This window comes from Dermochelys coriacea, chromosome 12 (genome assembly GCF_009764565.3).
Source record: "Dermochelys coriacea isolate rDerCor1 chromosome 12, rDerCor1.pri.v4, whole genome shotgun sequence".
In the NCBI taxonomy this organism is placed as follows: domain Eukaryota; kingdom Metazoa; phylum Chordata; order Testudines; family Dermochelyidae; genus Dermochelys; species Dermochelys coriacea.
Genome location: NC_050079.1, coordinates 21,025,205 through 21,042,464, shown reverse-complemented (window position 1 = coordinate 21,042,464; position 17,260 = coordinate 21,025,205).

Sequence of the window (17,260 nt, the reverse complement as noted above, 5' to 3'; positions counted from 1 at the left end):
CATAGGTGAATACAGACCCAAACCCTTGGATCTTAAGAACAATGAAAAAGCAATCAGGTTCTTAAAAGAAGAATTTTAATTGAAGAAAAAGTAAAAGAATCACCTCTGTAAAATCAGGATGGTAAATACCTTACAGGGTAATCAGATTCAAAACATAGAGAATCCCTCTAGGCAAAACCTTAAGTTACAAAAAGACACAAAAACAGGAATATACATTCCATTCAGCACAACTTATTTTATCAGCCATTTAAACAAAACAGAATCTAATTCATATCTAACTAGATTGCTTATTAGCCGTTTACAGAAGTTCTGACCTGCATTCCTGCTCTGGTCCCTGCAAAAGCAATACACAGACAGAGAGAACCTTTGTTTCTCCCCCCCTTCCAGCTTTGAAAGTATCTTGTCTCCTCATTGGTCATTTTGGTCAGCTGCCAGCGAGGTTATCCTAGCTTCTTAACCCTTTACAGGTGAAAGGGTTTTTCCTCTGGCCAGGAGGGATTTAAATGTGTTTACCCTTCCCTTTATATTTATGACAGGGGCTACTAGACAACAAAGGTTATGTGTCAATAATAGAGATTTTAGAAGAAATTGATAAACTAAACAGTACTAAATCACCATGACCACATGGTAGTCACCTAAGAGTTCTGAAGGAACTCAGATATGAAATTGCCAAACTACTAACTATAATATGTAACATATCACTGAAATCAGCCGCTTGTACCAGGTAACTGGACAGTAGATAAAGTAACATTGATTTGTAAAAAAGGGTCTAGAGGAAATCCTGGCAATTGCAGGCCAATGAGCCTAACTTTGATACCAGGCAAACTGTTGAAACTGTAGTAAAAAATAGACTTATCAGACACATAGATAAACATGATATGTTGGGGAAGAGTCTTTTATAAAGAGAAATCACACTTCACCAATCTATTAGAATTATTTGAGGGTGTTATGACATTACATTTCTTATTCTTTATGAAAATACTCTTATATGTCCATATTCCTTATGAAAATATGCTATGATATGAATATGACATAACTGAGATATACTTTATGCAAGATGGCTCATATGAGGTATCATTGGAAAGGTTATGATTTACTGAATGTGATTATCCAATTTGTATGCCTGTATCATTTCTGTATCTGAAGTTTGGAATATTAACTATGTATCTGTATTTCAAATGTGTTACTTTGGGTGTCATCCCCAACCAGTGCTTCAGGTAGAACACTGGAAAAGCCGGACAGGGCTAATGGGCCCTTAGCAGAGACAGTGGACTATGAAAGAGCGTAGTCTTCCTGTGAACACTGGAGACAGCCTGTGAGCAATGGCTGCCACAGCCCTTCTGAGACATGGGTCTTGTCACCTGATACTAAACATTACCTTGGACTTCTTGTAACTTTCCACTGAAGGGTCAAAAAAAGGATTCCCGCCTTACGCTAATTCTATTTAGGAGTGGGGAGGAAGGCAAATGGGACTCCTCCTCTCCATGGCTGTCTGCCCAAGAAGAAAGACTGCAAAAGCCACCTGAAGGGAAGGCCAGGAGGTAGTCCAGACTGAGACAGGGATCCAGTCTGAAAAGGAATAAAACTGGAACTCTGAACCACAGAAACTTTGCAACCTGCCTAAAATAACATTTAGGGTGAGAATTTACATTTTGTAACCTGTTTCTTAAGTATATTGAGCTTAGTTCGCGTATTTTGTTTTATTTGGTCAGTAATCTTCTTTGTTCTGTCTGTTACCTTAAAACTTAAAATTCACCTTTTGTAGTTAATAAACTTATTGCTTGTTTGTAATATAACCCAGTTTATGTAATTTCTAACTGAGGGGGCAAGAAGTGTGCATACCTCTCTTCACATTGAGGAAGATGGCAGATTTTTATGAGCTTGCACTGTGCAGATTTTTCTATACAGTGCAAGACAGTATTATTTGGGGTTTATCTCCCAAAAAGGGGTGTGCACTTGAGTGCTGGGGGAGTCACCTGACTAAATTAATAGGCAGTACCTTTTCACTCAGCACACAGCTAATCTGTGGAGTTCATTGCCATGTGATGTTGTGTTGGCCAAAAGTATAACTGGGTTAGAAAGAGTACTGGATAAGTTCCTGGAGCATAGGACCATCCTTGGCTATTAGCCAAGATGGTCAGGACTGCAACTCCACTAACCCTATGACTACCAGAAGCTAAAAGTGGAAGACAAGTGTATCACTACATAATTTCCCTGTTCTGTACACTCCTCCTGTTGGAGACGAGATTCTGGTCAAGATAGACCATGGTCTGACCCAGCATAACAGCTCTTATGTTCTTGCAGCTGAGCTGTCTCCTATCTGAATTGTTTCCTTGCACTCATGACGCTTGTGCACACAGGCTTCTTAGACTTCTTGCTGAGGATTTGAGAAGGGCAAATCATTGAACTGGGATGTCTTCTTGCAGTTAGGTCTCTCATGTCTCTGTAACATTGATTCTTCTCCACTGGGGTTGGGGGATGGAGCAGAGGACTATCCATGCTGCATTGCATTGTCCCTGCAGAGCCCAGTGCAAAAATCTGGTTTGGAGTGTTATGTTTCTCTGGGTCCCCTCCAGTGTTATTGAAGCACTGCGGGGAAATGTACCCAATATTCCTTGAATCTACAGGAGCTATTGTGCCTGGGGGAAGGAGACCCATGGGAGCTATGTTTAAGAACAGCTGTTACTGCAGACAGCCCCGTCTCAGCAAACATGTATGGGGGATATCCTCCTCTCATGGCTACCCTGGATCTACCCAATGCCTGACAGGAAATTCTGCACATTGAACCTTATGGAATTTTCCTGTCTGTCCTTCCCAATTTCAGCCCCCTTTCCCTCTCTGAGGAATGATTTGACCCTTTGAAACATTTACTTTGGGGAGAAAACTCATTTACCAAAAAAGCTAATTGAAAAAAGGGACACATATTGGGTCTAACCACCTCAGTCATGTCCCTCCAACATGATGAATAGTTCAGAATCTTCTATTGATAAATCTGTGCTCACTCAATACAATCTTGAAAACAGTATGTCACTTCGCCCCATTCATATTCCTGACTTCTTCTCTCAACAAGAAACTTTCAGACACTCACTTGTTCTAGCCCAGACAGAGCTATTAAATACTTATCTCAGATTATTCTTCAGCTGACAGTGTTACCACTCCTCTGCTCTATATGCTATTTTAGATTGATGCCTTTGGGTCATTGAAATATCCCAGCCCTCATTATAGATGACTCCCTTCCTCCCCTATGCTTTACTCACATTCAGTGAACAGTTGTTGCTGCCTTTCATCCTATCTACAGTCTGCATCACATACAGAAAACAGACACAGCAGCTGAAGCACAGGACAGAGCAGAGGGGTCTCCAGCAAAATATTAGAGAGTAAAGGAGGAAATATTTTCCTGCCAGGCAGCTAACTGAAAACACATGGTCCTTAGTACAATATTTGATAACCTTTCACCTTGGGCGACGCAACCTCCGTTTATTTGCTTACAATTTGAAGTTGCAGAAGTCCTGATAAAGCTGTGGGGAGTGTGAGTCTCTCTTTGTGGAACCTCTCTAGGTGGGCAGAGATGTGTGAGGGGAATTGTTTTGAAAACAATGAAAAACAGATTAGTTTTATTCAGACTTGGTTTTATGTTCAAGCCATCCAAAAAGTGACTTTGCTGCTTTCGGCTGAGATGACTCCCCACCCTTCTCCACTTAACCTTCCACCTCCGCTCCCCACAAATTCTGTGGGGGAAAAACTGCACAGTTCCACAAAGTGGAGCCTATGGGCAGCAAGCCACTGCATTTCACAGGATTTCTTTTTTCCCCAAGGACAAAACTCCCATTGAAATGAATGGGACAGAGATTCCATTCACTTTATTGGGATGCTAGATTATCATGTGTTCCTGCTCCAAACAATGTGTTCTGTTGAAAGGATTTCATTGTTTTTGAAACCAGCATCCAACTTTGCAAAAACAAAATTGGGGTAGATGCAAAATATTAGAGTGAGGAAATTTCAGAAGGGTGCAAAATCCCCTTCGTTAGCATTCTCAGTGGGTCAAATTCTGCCCTGGTGTAAGTGGCCCATTGTTTCCAATCTCTCAATCCTTATCCAACAGTTTAAAAATTGTAAATGAAACTCCTCTCCCTAACCCCCCCCCCCATTTGTGTGTGCTAATCAGATTGAGGTGCATAGTGAGATAACAACAGGGTTGTGTGGAACTGTGGGGTATAATATTTAGCACCATTCTAGTGCATCACAAACAACATCTAATTCATCCCTCAACCACACCCCTCTGAGGTCTGAGATAGGCATGGTAAGTATTACCATTCCCATTTTATAGATGGGGAAACTGAGGCAAAGAGGCTAAGTGATTGGCCATGTCTCCAGATGGAGTCTGTGTTAATGTTAGGCACAGGGAAAGATTTCCCCACCCCCAAAACTGCCCTTTTATACTTTAGCTTTATCCCAGCTTCCTGTTCTTTCACTTTGTCTCTCACCCCTTCCTTGTACATATACATAGACTAAAGCATACTATGCAGGGGAATTAGGAACACTACAAGGGCAGAAACTGACTTAGTAAAGACATTCTTGTGATAAACAAAAGACTCTTTGCACCAGATGCATATTAATAAATAGAAAAGCAGATGGGTTTAGAAATGGAGTGAAGAATAGAGATGGGCCCTGTAGCAGGGCACAGGCCCCTTCTGCCTTCTTGCACTACAGAAACCTGCTCAGACCCTCCTGGTTGGCGATGCAGGTTGTGCTTTTTATTTATGCTCCCTCCTATGGTTTTGCTCAGCAATACTAAGTACAACATCCCTTCTATCCTCAGCCCTTTTCCCAGGGCCCAAGAGGAGAAGATTTCTCCTTTCCTGGAGACCTCTCTGACTCCATACTCAACTATCCCTCCTCCTCGGCCTTACAAGTCCTTCCTATGCCTTTTTTATCAGTCCTCAGCTGGTGGGCTAATCAATCCTTTAACTCCGCCAGCCTGCCATTCTGATTAGCAAATTAATTATCTTTCATTCCCAATCAGACTTCTCTGGGGAGCCAATTAGTGCCAGAGTGATCAGAGTGCTGGCTCACTTGCCAGCTCCCAGCTGTCTATCACAGGCCTTAGCTGGGATCCAGACTGCCTGAAAGTTCAGTGGGTGAGAGGATCTTGATTTTGTTTCTGGTTAATCTCTAACAAAGAGAAAAAATAAGGGAAGCATCTGATGGGAAATAACATTCGACTTGTGGCTTCTAGATGTTGTTCTGGGAGGTATTGGCTTCATGACTGAGGTTCCAAAAGAGGAGGATGTGTGCTGACCCTTCTCTCTTACTGTGCTCTAGTGTGTCTGTATGACAAGGCAGCAGGACATTACACTGCTGCCAAAATGCAAGGATAAAAGGAACAGATCTCCAACTCTTTGTTAAGAGTGACCATGTTTAAATCCATCCCTTGTGTCAAAACTATATGAATTTTTATCAAATTTAGAACCCAGTCCGAGAGTTCTGTTTTCTCCTTTGAACCTTTTCTGATAACCTCTGGCCGCACCCCAAATAGGGTAGAGATATAACCATCCTTTCAGCTTGTATGAGAGATTTGCAAAGACACAAAGGTAACTGCTTGTCTTCTCTTCAACCTTTCTGAGAAAATCCCAGGTAGATAAGGAAGCAGAGACTATCAGCATAGAGGACTATTTAACAGAGATCTAAGGATTAAATTCCCATTTTGTTTCAGTGTGATGCATGACATGCAGGTGGATGGGACAGAGTGAAACTGAGATGTAGTAGTCAAGTGGAGGTTCCTTGGGCCATTTGGCCTGTCAAGGGCAGTAAATTAAGAACCCACAAAGGGAAACTCTTGTTCGATGCTGCAGCTGAATTTCAAAACAGGACTGGAGAATTCTTTGACTGTTAGTAACATTTCTACACTAGCAAAATGAGAGCTAGGACAATGATGTGAGTAATTCAAGGCAGATGCTGGTCACCTGCAGGGTTCAGGAAAGAATTCTGTTCGCATTGATCTATTAGCTGCGTGCAATATGGGATTCTCCCTTCCTCTGAAGAGTCAAACACTAGCCATGTCTGGAACAGGATAGCTGATTAAATAGCTCAACAGTCTAGTCCATGATGACAATTCCTGTGTAACTAAAACCAGGAAATATAGGAGAGAGATTGCAGGGTTAGTAGTAGCTTGTATTTTCAATAATTTATCAAGATTCGAGAGTACAGATTTCCTTTGGGGAATATTAGTTCTTAGGTTTACAAAGTGCCTCAGTTGTAAATACCCATAAAAATGACAATTTGGTAAGCTGTATTTATTCTTAAGCGGGTCAAAGGACATTAGCGTATTCCTACTATATAAATCTGTCAAGTACAGAAGTTCTTCATGCTCCCAAATCACACAGGCACCTCTTATAATTCTGGAGAAAATGTACCATTGTTGCCAATCAAGGATAACGAGCAAGCATATCAATCCCTGCCCAATAACTTTTGCCCCTCTCACCAAGTTTTTATCACTGAAACTGGATGCATCAAAGAACTGGCTTTAATATACACGTATAATGCAGATTTATTATAGGAGGAGAAATACAATCCAGCGTTAGTACCCAGATTATTGTTTTAGCACTCATTTTATACCTAGGCTCAGAGTTATATTGGCACCTATTATGATTCTTCCTGTACAGCCCAAAGTCTTAGCTGTGCCCAGCAGATACCGGGCACAGCTGAAGTATGTGTCTGTGGGTGGGGGGGTTACAAAGGAATTAGATGTGGCTCCTTGATTCTGAGACCAGTTCTGTGCCAGTCTTGACTCTGGCATATAAGGCTGCTCTAAAGCAAGCTAGTTAGAATAATGCCCTAGGGGCTGTACACCAATGGGGGATTGTGGGAGCACAGGAGAGCTCTAGCATGTGCCTTCTCAGCCCTAATATGTCTTGTATGTCCTCTTTCTAGCTAGTGTGAGCCAGCTATTTTTGAGACCCTTTTTGCCAGGAAACAGTGCAAAGGGGCCAGATCACAGTGGAGGATCTGACCTACTACCTCAGTATAGCTCCCTTGCACTGTCGGAGCCCCATAGTATTAAAGCTTCAGGATATACATGGCATTTCAAACTCCATGGCATGAACTGTAAAATAACACTTTGGAAGTCAAGGGTATCCGCTGTGCTATAGTGATATAGAAGGATCTACCAAACACACTGCTCCACTGTAACAGACCCTCCTGGATTTTTAGACAGGAGTCTTGTTCAAATCATCACTGAAACACCCCATGCTCTTTAGGGCATAAACAAAGAACTGCACCAGGGAAAAAACAGACAGGGCCAAGGCTATCCTGGGTGTAACTCCACTGAAGTGAACCAGGTTTTTTTGCTCTAAGTGTGCAAGGTGTATATCCTAGGGCTTGGTCAGCTCTGCATTATTATTATAAGTTTTAAAGTGTGGTTGGGCTTTTACACATCTGTGCAAAATAAATTGGACCTGGTTGCTTCTTTCACCTCTTTGCAGTAGATAAGTACATAAGCAGTCCCTGTGCACCGTAGGTTGCAGGGACTACTTCCTACTGCCCTCTGGTGAGGCAAGACATTTCAAAGAGTGCTGGAAGGGTAGTGGGTCCCTGGCCTGAGGCCCTTCTCCATTCTCTGATGGTCACGTGAGATGGTGATGTATGCTGAAGTGGTGTAACAGCAGGCGTGCTCTTCTGTGCACTGGGGAGCTCCCGGGGGGGATGCTGCCACAGAAAGCAGCTGGTTCTTGGTTCTGCCACCTCCTGGCCTCACAGAATCACAGAAAAATCAATTTGCCAGTGAGCCCCAGCAGAGGAGTTTCTCTTTGTTTCAGGAACAGGGTGGAACAGTCTTGCAGAGCTGCACCTCCCAGTTGGCTATCAGTCTTCCCCATCTCATCTGAGCCTTTCTGGGGGAAAGTCAACAGGTGTAGAGGAGCACACAGATCAGACAGAGCTATCCCTTAAGGGAGGATTTGCTAAAGGGTATACTCTATATCCTAGGAAAGAGGATAGAATAGAAGTTGATAACTTACAGATAGAAACTGAGGAGAAACAATCAAACAAAAGAGAGTTCAATTCAATTATGTCACATGAAGGCAGATAACTAAATATTTTGTAAGTGCTCATATACAAATGCCAGAAGTCTAAATACTAAGATGGGTGAACTTGAGTTCCTGGTATTAAATGAGAATATTAATATAATAGGCATCACAGAAACTTGGCAGAACAATGATAATCAATGGGATATTGTAATATCAGGGTACAAAATATATAGGAATGATGGAGAAGATCATGATGTTGAGGGAATGGCACTGTATCTTACAAAAAAAGCAAAGAGTCAAATATAATAAACATCTTAATTGAATCAAACTGTATCATAGAATCTCTGTGGATAGAAATCCCATGCCTGAACAATAAGAGTATAGCAGTCAGAATATACTGACCACCTGACCAGGATGATGACAGTGATTGTGAAATGCTCAGAGAAATTAGAGAAGCTACAAAAACAGAAAACCCAGTAATAATGGTGAATTTCAACTATCCCCCCTATTGACTGGGTATACATCATCTCAGGTCGGGATGCAAAGATAAAATTTCTAGATGCCATTAAAGACTACTTCTTGGAGCAGCTTGTCCTGGAACACACAAGGGGAGAGACAATTCTTGATTTAGTCCTAAGTGGAGCACAGGATCTGGTCCAAGAGGTGAATATAGCTGTGTCACTAGATAGTAGAAACCATAATGCAATTCAATTTAACATCCCTGTAGGGGGGGAAATACTGAAGAAACCCACCACAGGAGCATTTAACTTTAAAAAGAGGAAACACACAAAAATGAGGAAGCTAGCTAAACAGAAATTAAAAGGAACAGTCACAAGGGTGAAATGCCTGCAAGATGAATAGAAACTATTTAAAAACACCATAACAGAGGCACAAACTAAATGTATACCAAGTAAAAAAAAACAAACAGTAATAGGACCAAAAAATGCCACCATGGCTAAACAGAAGAGAAAAAGAAGTGGTTAGAGGCACAAAGGCAGCCTCTCAAAATTGGAAGTCAGATCCTACTGAGGAAAATAGAAAGGAGCATAAACACTGGCAAGTCAAGTGTAAAAGTATAATTTGGCAGGTCAAAAAAGAATTTGAAGAGTAACTAGCAAAAGACACAAACGCTAACCAATTTTTTTCAAGTATATCAAAAGTAGGAAGCATGCCAAACAATCAGTGGGGCCACTGGATGATCAAGTTACGGAGCATGCAAGGAAGACAAGGCCATTGCAGAGAAAGTATTATTTACCCCTTCTGAACACAAGAAATGTGGGTCACTCAATGAAATTAATAGACAGCAAGTTTAAAATAAACACAAGTATTTCTTCATACAATGCACAGTCAATCTATGGAACTCATTGCCAAAGGATGTTGTGAAGGCCAAAAATATAACTGGGTTTAAAAAAGAATTCGATAAGTTCATGGAGGATAGGCCCATCAATGGGTATTAGCCAAAATGGTCAGAGACGCAACAGCATGCTCAAGGCAACCCTAAACCTCCAACTGCCAGAAGCTGGTACTGGACGACAAGGGCTGGATCACACGATAATTGTTCTGTTTTGTTCATTCCCTCTGAAGCATTTGACATTGGCCACTGTCAAAAGCCAGGATACTGGGCTAGATGGACCATTGATCTGACTCAGTATGGCCATTCTTACTTTCGTATGTATAAAATCCTTAAAGACCTTTATTTCTGTACATTTGAGACCTCAGACCAGTGATAAATTTAGCCCTTTGTCTTATTTAAAAATATATATATTACTAAGGAAAGCACAAATATTTTGAGGGAGACGGCTCCTTTGCCCTGAATGGGAATATCTTTCTTAAACCCATATGAGTTTAAGCCAGAAAGTATTAGGAAGGAAAATAATTGTGAACCAACTTGAAGTCAAAGGAAGGTGGTAAAATGTTTCCCCCTTCAGGGTCTAAGCTTTGGAAATGCTGAGCACCTCAACCCTCACTGAAATCTCTCAGGATCAGGGTATCAAAGACAAATGGGACCCTGTGTAGCATTTCCTTCCATGAAATTCTCACCTTCCAGGTAAATACACAACTCCCATATTTGCTAGATTAGTGATGAATCATGACTTTATCCTGTCCATGTGAGAGCCTTTTTTTTTTCACCTTCAAACATTTAACTTACTTGCAGAGTTGACAGAAAAGCAGATCCCCCGCCCAAATATCCATTTGCCTTGCCATTTATCTACTTTGATCTAAAATACAGAACCTGATGGATGCCCTAGGTAAATCAAACATTTTCTGTCTGCCAAAACAGTTTTGCAAATGCTTATTTCATGCCATTACCATTTTTCTGTTTCTTGCAGTAAATCAGAACGTATCACCCATTCATCCACTTTAAAAAAGTAATGCCTTTCCTTTGCATAATTACACATACCCAGTGGAGATATGTATGCACAGTAAATCTATTCCTTTAAAAGGTTTTGTCTTAAGTACAGCCGTGACATAAATTGGTGTAGAGCAAATTTATTTATTTAATAGGTTGATTCTTTTAACTGGTCTGCTAACTGTTATACTTTCGTTGTTTGATTTTGGGAGGGGGGGTTCCTATTAATACATCTGATTTATTTACGCAGTAGATGTTTATGTAAAAAGGTCGCACTCCATGTAAGACTTGTGGAAATTGGTATGTGTGTGTCATTTATTCTCATTACACTTTTATTCTTAACTGGTGTTCAGGAGGTCTTCCCGTATCTACAATAGATCCTTGAGAATTAAGTAGCTTAATAAATGTGATGAGCAAAACCTGAAGGGAATATGAGTGCAAAAGAGTGTGCATTTGGACATACTTTCTAGAAGGAAGGCTAATGTAACCCATCCACAGTGTTAAAGGGATATAGGGAAAGAAATCAACAAAAATAAACTTCTTCCAGTAATAAGTGCCCTGCACAGTATTTTGGCAAAATGAATATACAAAGGAATCTGTTCATCTTCCTCATGTAAACTTGTTCATTTTTATAAATTGTGTCAAATCTAAAGCAGATGGGCCCAGCTGGTGGAAGCTGAGGAGTGAAATGCTGAATTGTTTAGCAGATCCAGGTTTATTTTTAGGCTTTATAGAATTATCTTTAATTTCCCAGTAAGTGAGATTGAAAGGAAGCATCTTAAAAATTAAATTGTAAAAATTAACAAAACTAGAGCAACAAAAATCAGCAAGACACCAGAGCCTACCTACAGCCTAACTCACAAACAAGTCCTTTCCCTAGTGTATATGCAGTTGTGACTATGGCTCTGACCCTACAAACACTTATACACATGCTGAACTTATGCATGTGAAAACTCCCATTGACTTCAATGGAACTCTGCATACGTGTAAAGCACAAGGATTTGCAAGATCAAGAACCTAGTACTATTAGCAGCGTCATGGAGAACTGGACCAAATACCAGTGTAAATAAATTCTCTCTGGATAGAGCCTTATACTTTCCATGCTACCAGATGTGGAGGTGAAATTCCAGGTACCTCTTTTTCTTCAGTTATGAAAAGATGCTGCTGGAACGTTATTTTTTCATGGTGAACTGCAGGTTTTAAACCTAAAAGAAGGTAATTTCATGAAGAGTATCAAAACTCTGGAATTTTACAGTGTCCATTTCAAAATGTTACCTTCTCCTACTGGCTTTAGTAGAACTGCTGGTGCTGTCTTTCATGCAGTTGAAAAGGACACATTGGTTTATGATCCAAGGCAAACCTGAAAAAATGTCCTGGGCATGGGACGGGAAGATGCGTATAATAATTAGAGATCTGGCAAGGGCTACATAGATCAGTGAGAGAGAATATATCACGTTTCACATCCCTTGTCCATTAAGGTCACTCTTTTGAGATTTCAGTTAAAGTGGATCTGATTTGTTGTTGTCGTTGCTGTTCTCTTTTTCCAGTATAAGTAGATCTGAGATTGCCAACTGTCCCTTTTTGTTCCACCACTGACTAGCAGTAGTTGTCACCATATGGGTTAACGACAGCATAGGAGACAAATAATTAATGCTTAGGGTGGAGAGCAGGGGAAAAACCTGTGAGGAAAACATCCAGCTAAAACTTTAAGGGGCAGATCCTCAGGTGGTGTAAAAGAGTGCAGCTGTATTGAAGTCAACAGAGCTATGCTAGTTTATGTCATCTGAGGATCTGTCCCTAATTCTTCTGTTTCAGCTGAATTCCAGCCATTGCATCACATACTTACACTGAACTGTCACAGCAAACATCATTTTTACAGTGTTCAGGTGCATATGTGAATGTCACCAGTCAAACCATTCCCACTAACTTGGGCAATGCACACTTCCAGGGAGATCTTATTTTTTGATATTTGGGGTGAATCTAACACTCAGGAGAGCGGCTGGATTGAGAGTCCTGGAGACTAAAGGATCTTTGGGACAGAACCAGCTCAGAGAGTGACAGCATAAGCCTCCCCCCACGGCTCCACCAACATGTTTCAGTTGTGATGCCGGGGGGCCACCTCAAAAGGGGAGAAACTAGTTTAGAATCAAAGCATGTTCAGTGTTTCAAAGCATGTTCAATCTCAGTGCTAATTAGGGAGATGGGTTTTGTGATGTGCACATTGGGGCAGGGACCATCTTTTTGCTCTGTGTTTGTACAGCACCTGGCACAGCGGGGTCCTGGTCCATGACTGGGGCTTTAGGTGTCACAGTAATAGAAATAATAATCATGCGCTGGGAAATGGACTGGGGCTACCAAACCCATTTCACATAGGCCGCTGAACCACCAGGCCATCAGGTGGCAATGCTGTTCTGGTGCTATCAGCATGTTGTAGCCTGGTTTGAATTGGTATCTGAGGCCCCAGTTCAGCAAAGCACTTAAGCTCGTGCCTGTCTTTAAGGATGTGCTTAACTTTAAATCCAGATATGTGCTTGAAGTTAAGCATATGCTTAAGTACTGCTGAATCAAGATGCAAGTGCTAGTGGGTTCCCTATCCCATTACCGACCTTCAGCTATGTAGTCCCCCAGGATGGACCTGATTCTACGCCCACTTCAATCATTAAGAGTTTTTCCATTGACGGTAATGGATTTAAGAGCAGTTCTATTATTCATATCTACTTATTAATTACATGTTATTTATAATTACTATTTAGAGCTTGAATGTGCAGCCCTTACTCATGAGCAAGCACTTACTCAGGTGAATAATCCTATTTGATGCCAATCTCCATTGAGTCCACACCAAACTAAGTTTTCTACAATAGGGTCCCTTATTGGTTATGCTTCTTATTTATACATGTTCCATTCTAATCTTTCAATTACTATTTAGATCCCTTCTTTTATTGATTTGTAGGCATTTTAGATTTATTGATTATCTGTCTAGCTCTCACTAACTCTTTGTAGCCATGCACTATTGTATGGTTCTCCAAGTGTATGTAGCAAAAAGTTTTAAATTGTTAAACAAGTTTTATTATATTACCTCTCTCAGGTGCTTCAGATGTTGTTTTAAACGTGTATTTGGATCAGTGTGCATTGCTTTTGTGTTTGGAATTAATTTAAAATATTTAGTTTAGCAGTTAGATTGCCTTGTTAACAAGTGCTTTACTGAATGTCATGATCTATAGCACACCCTAGTGATATCTGGGAATCATGAAGTAGACCCAATCATTTCAGCTTACTCAGTGGTGAAACAAAGCATACAACCCCACTGAGGGACTTATGTCACTTAACGGGATTCCTTCAGCTCTGACTTGGGAAAGATGTTTGAATTCTTTTGTTTCTTGAAAGACAGAAAAAAAAGATGATTAGATTTAGGAAACTATAAGACTACAGTGTATTCTTCTGTAAACAGAGCATCTATTAAATGACTTCATCTCCTTTTCTGAAAATCTGTAGTGCTGGACATATTCTGATAACAGAGCACAGGGAAAAGCAGCAATAGCTGTGTGGGAAAAGGAAAATGATCACTATTTAAGTCTCAGGGCAGTGTGAAGAGAGGAGCAGGATAAAATGAAATCATCATCTATATTTTGAAGGAGACCAATGCTTAAGATTCTGCATGGGGCAGAAACCAGAATGATTAATATATTTCTGTTGTCTTATAGTGCATTACAGCTAAAATATTCAAACTAAAATTAGGCGGTGTAATACTGATTTTTGTATCTGAACAGGTAGTCTGGTTTTCAGAGGTGCTTTGGAACCTAAATATGGGTTTAGATAGCTAACTGATCCTGCAAAGGGATATGAATATGTTTAACTTTTAAGCAATATTGAACTCACTTTTGGCAGGATCAGAATAATTTGGTTTCTTTTTAATGGTGTGAATTTACAGCTTATGAAGAGTATTGAATTGTTATTGCTCAGCATTGTTATCTAAGAAAGGCAAGAAGGTGTGAAAGGACAGAACAGAAGTAAGAGTGATGGGAACAGGGAGAGAAATAGATGGGCAAGGCCTGTGAGATTATTTGAAACAAATTCATGGAGGGTTTTACATAAATGGGGAGCTGGTGGAACTGTTTGAGGATGGAAGAGATGAGCTTGAGAAGGTCACAGAAGGAAGTTAAAATAGTCTAGATGAGATAAGATGAAGAGCCTGTCAGCAGAGGTGGATTTGAATCAGAAATACACCTAGGCAATATTGCAGGGAGGGCACTGAGCTATTTGCACACACACATTCAGAAATGAGAGAAGGTTTAGGATCCAAAGATCACCTATTATTTATGGTTAGTGAGGATGAAAAGTCAAACATATACAGACTCCCACAAAGAGAGATTCCTGAAGGTAACTATAAAAGGCATAAAGAAAAGGAGTACTTTTGGCACCTTAGAAACTAACAAATTTATTTGAGCATAAGCTTTCGTGAGCTACAGCTCACTACATCGAATGCATTCATCCGATTAAGTGAGCTGTAGCTCACGAAAGCTTATGCTCAAATAAATTTGTTAGTCTCTAAGGTGCCACAAGTACTCCTTTTCTTTTTGCAGATACAGACTAACACGGCTGCTACTCTGAAACCTATAAAAGGCATGTGTCCCTTTTTATATGGACTCAGGGAAGGAGGACGTGTAACAACAGTTCAGACTCTAGTTCAGCGCTCCCAAACTTAAATCCCCAAACAAAGTCTCTGGGCCTAATCAGGCTAGACTCCTGAACCTGAGAGATTCTACTGTGGCCTGCATGGCTTCTTATTCCCTCTCTATTCCTACCCGACTTCATGTTTAAATAGCCAGGCAAAGCCTCAGAATGAAGAAGGGAGACCTTCTTGATTACATCTAGGCTGTCTTAGTTGTAGGCTCCAGCCTGTCCTTTAAAAGGGTAGTTCACTTCTTCACAATAACATTGAATTAAAGTCCCAGTGCACTTCCCTGCTCTAACAAAAACTGGACAGAATAGTAATTGTAGAGACTGACCCTGATCCGGGCCATTTGTGTCACTTCAGTGATGCAAAGGGCCTATAAAGCTGGTCTAAATATTAGCTGTCTCTGCAGATTCCCTACGACATTGCCTTTTGCCCCCCAATTCTGGTTCGGAGGCATGCAGCTGGGGAAAGAAAGTGCATAGCCAAAACCCACTGCACTCTAGCCAGCATAACTGTCCATGAGGCTGCTCTAATTTACGCAATGGTCCAACCAACACCAGATGCCTCAGAGATTGCAGGAGCACAAAGCAGAACATGGCTATAATCAATGATCTGGTCCCATGTCTTTGTTATGCCCGAGAAAGATATTAGCCTACTGTACCACAGGGCTTATGGTGGATTACTATCTATCTATCTATGCCCCATACTCATCATGGTGTCTGTTGTAATTTGAGGAGGGAGAAAACTTTACCTTCCAAAAACTTTGCAGATGCCAGGTTATCTAAACAATAATGGAAATGAGCATTTTGTTTTATGTAAATAAAATAGAAAGTTTGCAACAATTTATATTCCATATTTAAATGAAATATAAATTATTTTTTAAAACGGAAAAAGCAGCACAACAGAAAACAACACAATTGTTTCCAAGAGCGCTACACATTTATTTCAAACCACATACAATATTTCATTCATGCTTAATTATTTCCCCAAAGCTAGTAAAAGCATTACTAGTTCCCTTTGTCTTCCTGATTTTGCATGCAATGTGATTAGCAAAAATGCTTGTGCACTACCAACTCCTGTACATATGGGGTTTAGCCTCATTGTTTATGGGGTGGAGCAACAAGCGCTATAAACATTAGTGCTGCCAAATTTGTCACATGTGAGCCCTCAGAGATGTACAAATAGCACTCATTTCATTTAAATCCTCTTCCATATTTTGCATTGCTACCATAACTGCAACTCTATTGTCTGGATGTATTATTTGAAGCAGCTTTTCTCCCATTGTTTGTGTACTGTAATCCTTTAGCTTTCTGTAGTCATCGTGAGAAGCTTACTTGAAAGAAATCACTTAGCTCTCACAGATCGCTCTCTCCAAACCTGCTGGCAAAGGAACAGGCCATGACGAAAGCATGAGACCTATGATCTTTCTGAAGAAAATCTCTTCTGTAGAGTTTATAATTTGTTGCTTTCATGGGGCTCTATTCTCAGGGTTTGTGCTCAGCGTTATCTTTCCTCCCCTGTGGATTTTTCACAAAGGCATGATGGGAATGTTAGCTGGAAAAAAGAAAAGTAATGCTCGCTGTGGACATGCAGCCTAATGCACATTTTACACACAGATCAAACACAGGCATAGGGAGACATCTACTGTTTGACAGAAATTAATAAACCTTATTTATTCTAATCGCAGCAGAATCTCAGCCCTTTATCCTTCCGTGGTGTAAAAATTGGCACATCAGGCTGTGAGTCTTTCAACAGGATTTGGAAAACTGAGTTCCTGTCTGCTCAGTGCAGACATAAAACATCCCATATAGCTTTTCATAAGAGAAAAGACTGGCCCCAATTTGGCCAAAATTTCCTCTTTCCAACTTAAGGTTATCTGCTTGGGTGATGCCCTCCATCCCAGAGATAGCTGCATTTCATTGGTGACATGATTTCCTGTATGTGGATTGTTTGTATATAAAATGCTTTGGGATCTTTTAGGTTAAAAGATTCTATATAAATGTAAGATTTTTTATTTTATTTATTTAACTAATGTGCTTCAGTTTTCCTCTAATTAGTTCCTAATTCCTATTTAGTATGTCCTCCAAACTGAGGACCGTGGAGAGCCAGTGATCTATAAAGCACTTGCTGGTAGTCTGTGGAGAGCTGGCTGGTCAGGTGGTGTTGACTCTCTTTGTTTTCAGCTGCTAAATCACATTCTAAGATGGCTAA